This window comes from Salmo salar, chromosome 18 (genome assembly GCF_965601325.2).
Source record: "Salmo salar chromosome 18, fSalSal1, whole genome shotgun sequence".
Lineage (NCBI taxonomy): Eukaryota > Metazoa > Chordata > Actinopteri > Salmoniformes > Salmonidae > Salmo > Salmo salar.
Genome location: NC_138308.1, coordinates 98,263,475 through 98,269,714, shown reverse-complemented (window position 1 = coordinate 98,269,714; position 6,240 = coordinate 98,263,475).

Sequence of the window (6,240 nt, the reverse complement as noted above, 5' to 3'; positions counted from 1 at the left end):
ACAAACACTAACAAAACACGGTTAAATGATCATATCGAGCTTTTATTAGTCCTACGGGGTCACAGCCAGCCGTTATCACAACTCCCCCTTCTGGGGGCGGGGTCACAGCCAGCCGTTATCACAACTCCCCCTTCTGGGGGCGGAGTCACAGCCAGCCGTTATCCCAACTCCCCCTTCTGGGGGCGGAGTCGCAGCCAGCCGTTATCCCAACTCCCCCTTCTGGGGGCGGAGTCGCAGCCAGCCGTTATCCCAACTCCCCCTTCTGGGGGCGGAGTCACAGGCAGCCGTTATCCCAACTCCCCCTTCTGGGGGCGGAGTCGCAGCCAGCCGTTATCCCAACTCCCTCTTCTGGGGGCGGAGTCAAAGCCAGCCGTTACCAACGGCAACCCTGGAGCAATCAGAGTTTTGTTTCTAGGGTAGATGGGCAGATTTTTCACCTTGTTGGATTCAGGGATTTGATCTAGCAACATATTAATTACTGGCCTCGTGCTCTAACTGCCACGCCACCTGCTGGCCATATCATGACCGGTCAGACCTCGCATTCATACCTCCTGTTTATTAGGAATTTCAGAGTGGTTACATTACTCCAGCCCCATCCCTCAGTTTTTTTTTTTTTACCAAAACAGGGGCGGGGAACATGCTTTGTTATTGTTTCTACTCCCCATTGCACCTTTAATTAAGGATTTAATAAATTGTGAGTATGATTTTTTTTTTTTTATACCAGATAGATATACAGTTGAAGTCGGAAGTTTACATACACCTTAGCCAAATACATTTAAACTCAATTTTTCACAATTCCTGACATTTAATCTTAGTAAATATTCCCTGTCTTAGGTCAGCTATGATCACCACTTTATATTAAGAATGTAAAATGTCAGAATAATAGTAGAGAGAATGATTTATTTCAGGTTTTATTTCTTTCATCACATTCCCAGTGGGTCTGAAGTTTTCATACATTCAATTCGTATTTGGTAGCATTGCCTTTAAATTGTTTAACTTGGGTCAAACGTTTCGGGTAGCCTTCCACAAGCTTCCCACAATAAGTTGGGTGAATTTTGGCCCATTCCTCCTGACAGAGCTGGTGTAACTGAGTCAGGTTTGTAGGCCTCCTTGCTCGCACACGCTTTTTCACTTCTGCCCACAAATGTTCTATAGGATTGAGGTCAGGGATTTGTGATGGCCACTCCAATACCTTGACTTTGTTGTCTTTAAGCCATTTTGCCACAACTTTGGAAGTATGCTTGGGGTCATTGTCCATTTGGAAGACCCATTTGCGACCAAGCTTTAACTTCCTGACATATGTCTTGAGATGTTGCTTCAATATATCCAGATAATTTTCCTCACTCATGATGCCATCTATTTGTGAAGTGCACCAGTCCCTCCTGCAGCAAAGCACCCCCAAAACATGATGCTGCCACCCCCGTGCTTCACGGTTGGGATGGTGTTCTTCGGCTTGCAAGCCTCCCCCTTTTTCTTCCAAACATAACGATGGTCATTATGGCCTAACAGTTCTATTTTTGTTTCATCAGACCAGAGGACATTTCTCCAAAAAGTACGATCTTTGTCCCGATGTGCAGTTGCAAACCGTGGTCTGGCTTTTTTATGGCGGTTTTGGAGCAGCAGCTTCTTCCTTGCTGAGCGGCCTTTCAGGTTATGTCGATATAGGACTCGTTTTAGTGTGGATATAGATACTTTTGTACCTGTTTCCTCCAGCATCTTCACAAGGTCCTTTGCTGTTGTTATGGGATTGATTTGCACTTTTTCGCACCAAAGTACGTTCATCTCTAGGAGACAGAACGCGTCTCCTTCCTGAGCGGTATGACGGCTGCGTGGTCCCATGGTGTTTATACTTGAGAACTATTGTTTGTTCAGATGAACGTGGTACCTTCAGGCATTTGGATATTGCTCCCAAGGATGAACCAGGTCTACAATTTGTTTTCTGAGGTATTGGCTGATTTCTTTTGATTTTCCCATGATGTCAAGCAAAGAGGCACTGAGATTGAAGGTAGGCCTTGAAATACGTCCACAGGTACATGTCCATTTCATGGCCCTAGAACATTCTCATAGTCACACACCCACACCCACACCCACACCCACCCACACACACACACACACACACACATACATGCACACGCACACACACACGCATACACACACACACACACACACACACACACACACACACACACTCACACACACACACACACACACACACACACACACACACACACACGCGCACACAGACATACATGCACATACACACACACACAGACATACACATGCACACACAGACATACACACACATACGCACGCACACACACACATACACATGCATACACACACACACACACACACACACACACACACACACACACACACACACACACACACACACATACACACGCACACACATACATGCACACGCACACACACACACGCATACACACACACACACACACGCACACAGACATACATGCACATACACACACACACACAGACATACACACACATACGCACGCACACACACACACACACACACACACACACACACACACACACACACACACACACACACACACACACACACACACACACAGGTGGTCGTGACAGTCATGGCTGGTTTCTAAGCAACAACGGACCTGTTAGTATAAACAGGATGATGGCAGAGTAGAGATATACGGACTTGAAATTCATATTACAGACATAATACATTCATTGAAATACATACATCTACATATCTTTCCATCTCAATACATAGATAAACATTAAAGAATGGGTATAGGATTTGGGTTGTCACGTCTACTCCAGCTCCTCCTCTCCGGCGTTTCGACGTCGCCGGTATACTAACCACCGGTCCTGGAATCCATCACGTCATCACGGTACTCACCTGGACTCCGTTACCTTCCTCCCTTTAATCTGTCACTCCCTTGGGTTCCTTCCTCAGTCAGTATTGTTCCTGCATTATCGCTGTTATTGTTGTCTTGTTTCATGTTTGTTGTTTTATTAAACGTTTCACCTGCTTCTCGACTCACAGCGTCTCCGTTACAGAAATACCGACTCAAACTATGGAAGCAGCAGGAAAATGTAATATCTCTCAGACGGTCGACGAACGGGGTACCTTCTACGTCAACACCATGACCAGCTGGCACTACTGGGGACGGCTATGGAGGACGTTCTTCACAGTTTGCAACGTCTCGAACACCCCCCGGGAGGTGTTCCCTTCATCCAGCGGAGGATACTCTAGAACCAGCCTACCCAGTGAACCAGCCCAACAACCCATTCAGCCAACCCGCTCAGGTCTGCGATGCCCGTTTATCCCTCAAGGATAAGTATGACGGTACACCACCCAAATGCCGTGGCTTCCTACTTCTGTGCTCCCTCTACTTTACACACCAGATGGGAGCCCCCACCACTGAGAGGTCCAAGATTGCCACGATTATTTCTCTGCTAACTGAGCGGGCGTTGGAATGGGCTACGGCCGTCTGAGAGAGAATGGAGAGGAGGAGCTAGATTCCTATGAGGGGTTCATGGATATGTTTAAATCTATTTTCGATCATCCCCCGGAGGGCAGAGAGGGTAGGTGATTGGCTACTGAGTACACGCTCACCTTCCGGACAGTAGCAGCATTCAGCGGATGGAATGAGTCGGCGCTTCATACACTATTCAGAAGATGTTTGCTTGAAGAGGTCCAAACGGAACTGATCTGTCGAGATGACAACCTCTCATTGGACGCACTCATTGCGATGGCAATCTGTCTGGATAGCCTACTTCGGGAGTGTCGGTACTCTCATTGCTTCTCTCCCTCCCTCGGTGAACACTCTGGATCAGAGCCTGAACCCATGGAGTTAGGGGTCACTCGCCACCCCCGCGGCGGAGCGCCGTTGACGGACACAGCTGGGGCTCTGTTTGTACTGTGGACAAGGAGGGCCCAAGCTCCAGAGGTGTCCGGCATATCGGAATCCGGGATCCACAAGAGCAGAGGGATGGTCACGTGATCTTCCACCCCCCTGGGGCAGGAGTGAGTATTCCATCTTCATCCCTGTCGGCTCTTTTTGGTGTCCATCACACTAGCTGACTGTCCCTCATGTACTGTGTTTACAGCTTTAGTGGATTCCGGTGCCGCGGGGAACTTTATTGACCAGACCCTTGCCTCCTCCCTTAACATCGTCTCATACCCGCTCTGCTCCCCTTTTCCGGTTCAAGTCCTTGACAGTCGGCTTTTAGGATCCGGAACCATCACCCACACCGTGGAGTCCATTCATCACCCACACCGTGGAGAACATCCCTTTCTTCACTACCAGTTCACCAGTCCACAAGATCATCCTCACGCTTCCCTTGGCTTCAACGCCATAACCCTATCTTCTCATGGTCGAAGATGAGAATTACAGACTGGTCACCCAAATGTCGGAGGACCTGCTTCCCTCTCCCCTTGTGGTTCCATGTCGATTGAGGGGTCCTAATGGTTGCCCTTCAGCCTAACATCCTGGAGGTATACCAGGACCTGCGGGAGATATTCTCCAAGACTCGCGCCACCTGTCTTCCACCTCATCCCCACCTGGGACTGTACCATTGACCTGCTTGCAGGTTCAGCACCTCCGCGCAGACGCATCTACCCTCTGTCCGTGGCTGAGACCCAGGCCATGGAGGATTACATCCGCACATCCCCTTCCCCTGCGTCGGCATTTTTTTTTCTCCGTAGCCAAGAAATATGGAGGGTTACGTCCCTGCATTGACTACAGAGGACTCAACGAAATCACCACAAAGTATCGGTACCCTCTCCCATTGGTGCCGTCAGCCGTTGAACAGCTCTGCGGGGCCCGGTTCTTTACCAAACTGGACCTGCGGAGTGCTTACAATCTCATCCGCATCCGGGAGGGGGATGAGTGGAAGACTTCGCATTTAGCATGATGTCTGGGGACTGCGAGTACTTGGTGATGCCATTTGGTTCAGTCAATGCTCCGTCAGTATGCCAGGCATTCGTTAAGGAGGTGTTCAGAGTCTCGGTCTCCAGGTGGTCGTGTATACTTAGCTCCATTGGTCTGGGACCTAGATGCGGACATCCGCCAAGCTCTGGAGAGGGAGCCCGCACCCACTAATTGTCCTCCCAAGCGCATTTACGTTCCCACTGGGATAAGGGACCGGCTGCTGACCTTAGACGCACACAGCTGTCGACGCTGGACATCCAGGTATTTCTTGCACTAACCAATCCATCTCTGGGAAATACTGGTGACCCACCTTAGCGCATGATGTCACTCACAACGTCAACTCCTGTTCTGTATGTGCTCAAACAAAATCCCCCCCGGAACGCTTCATCGCGGAAACTCCTTCCCCTTCCCGTGCCTCAGCGTCCCTGGTCACATCTTTTCATTGACTTTGTAACTGATCTCCCCTCCTCTGATGGTTTCACCACCATTTTGGTGGTTGTGTATAGATTTTCAAAGTCATGTCATTTAATCCCTCTTTCTGGTCTCCCTACTGCTCTCCAGGTTACCGAGGCACTCTTCCAGCAGGTCTTCTGGCATTATGGCCTTCCGGAGGACATCATCTCTGACCGTGGCCCCCAGTTCACATCACGGGGAATGGAGAAGCTCGGGGTCACGGTCAGCCTCACTTCCAAGTACATGCCTCAATCCAACGGGCAGGTTGAGAGGATGAACCAGGAGCTTGGGAGGTTCCTGAGGAGTCACTGTCAAGACCGGCAGGGAGAGTGGGCGCGATTCCTTCCGTGGGCAGAGTACGCCAGGAACTCGCTACGTCACTCCTCCACTGAGTTGACCCCCTTCCAGTGTGTTCTAGGATTTCAGCCGACCCTGGCCCCGTGGACTCTGGGCCAGACCGAAAGCTCCTGCGGTTGATGAGTTGTTCCAGCACGCAGAAGAAGTGTGGAGCGACACTCACGTGAGACTCCAGCGCGCCCCGTCCACCGTTAAAAAGGAGCAGGCAGACCGCCACCGCAGTGCAACACCTGTGTTCCAACCTGGCTCTCTACCAGGAACCTCCCCACTCCTTCTGCCCTGCAAGAAGCTGAGCCCCCGGTTTGTGGGGCCGTTCATTGTTCTCCAGAGGGTCAGCGAGGTGACGTATAGGTTACAACTGCCGTATCTCACCCTCTTTTCATGTCTCCCTTCTCAGGCCGGTGGTTCCTGGTCCCCTTAGCTGATGCTGTCCCCTACGACACCCCTCCACCCCCCCCTGGACATCGAGGGGAGTCCGGCGTATGCTGTCAGATCCCTATTGAAC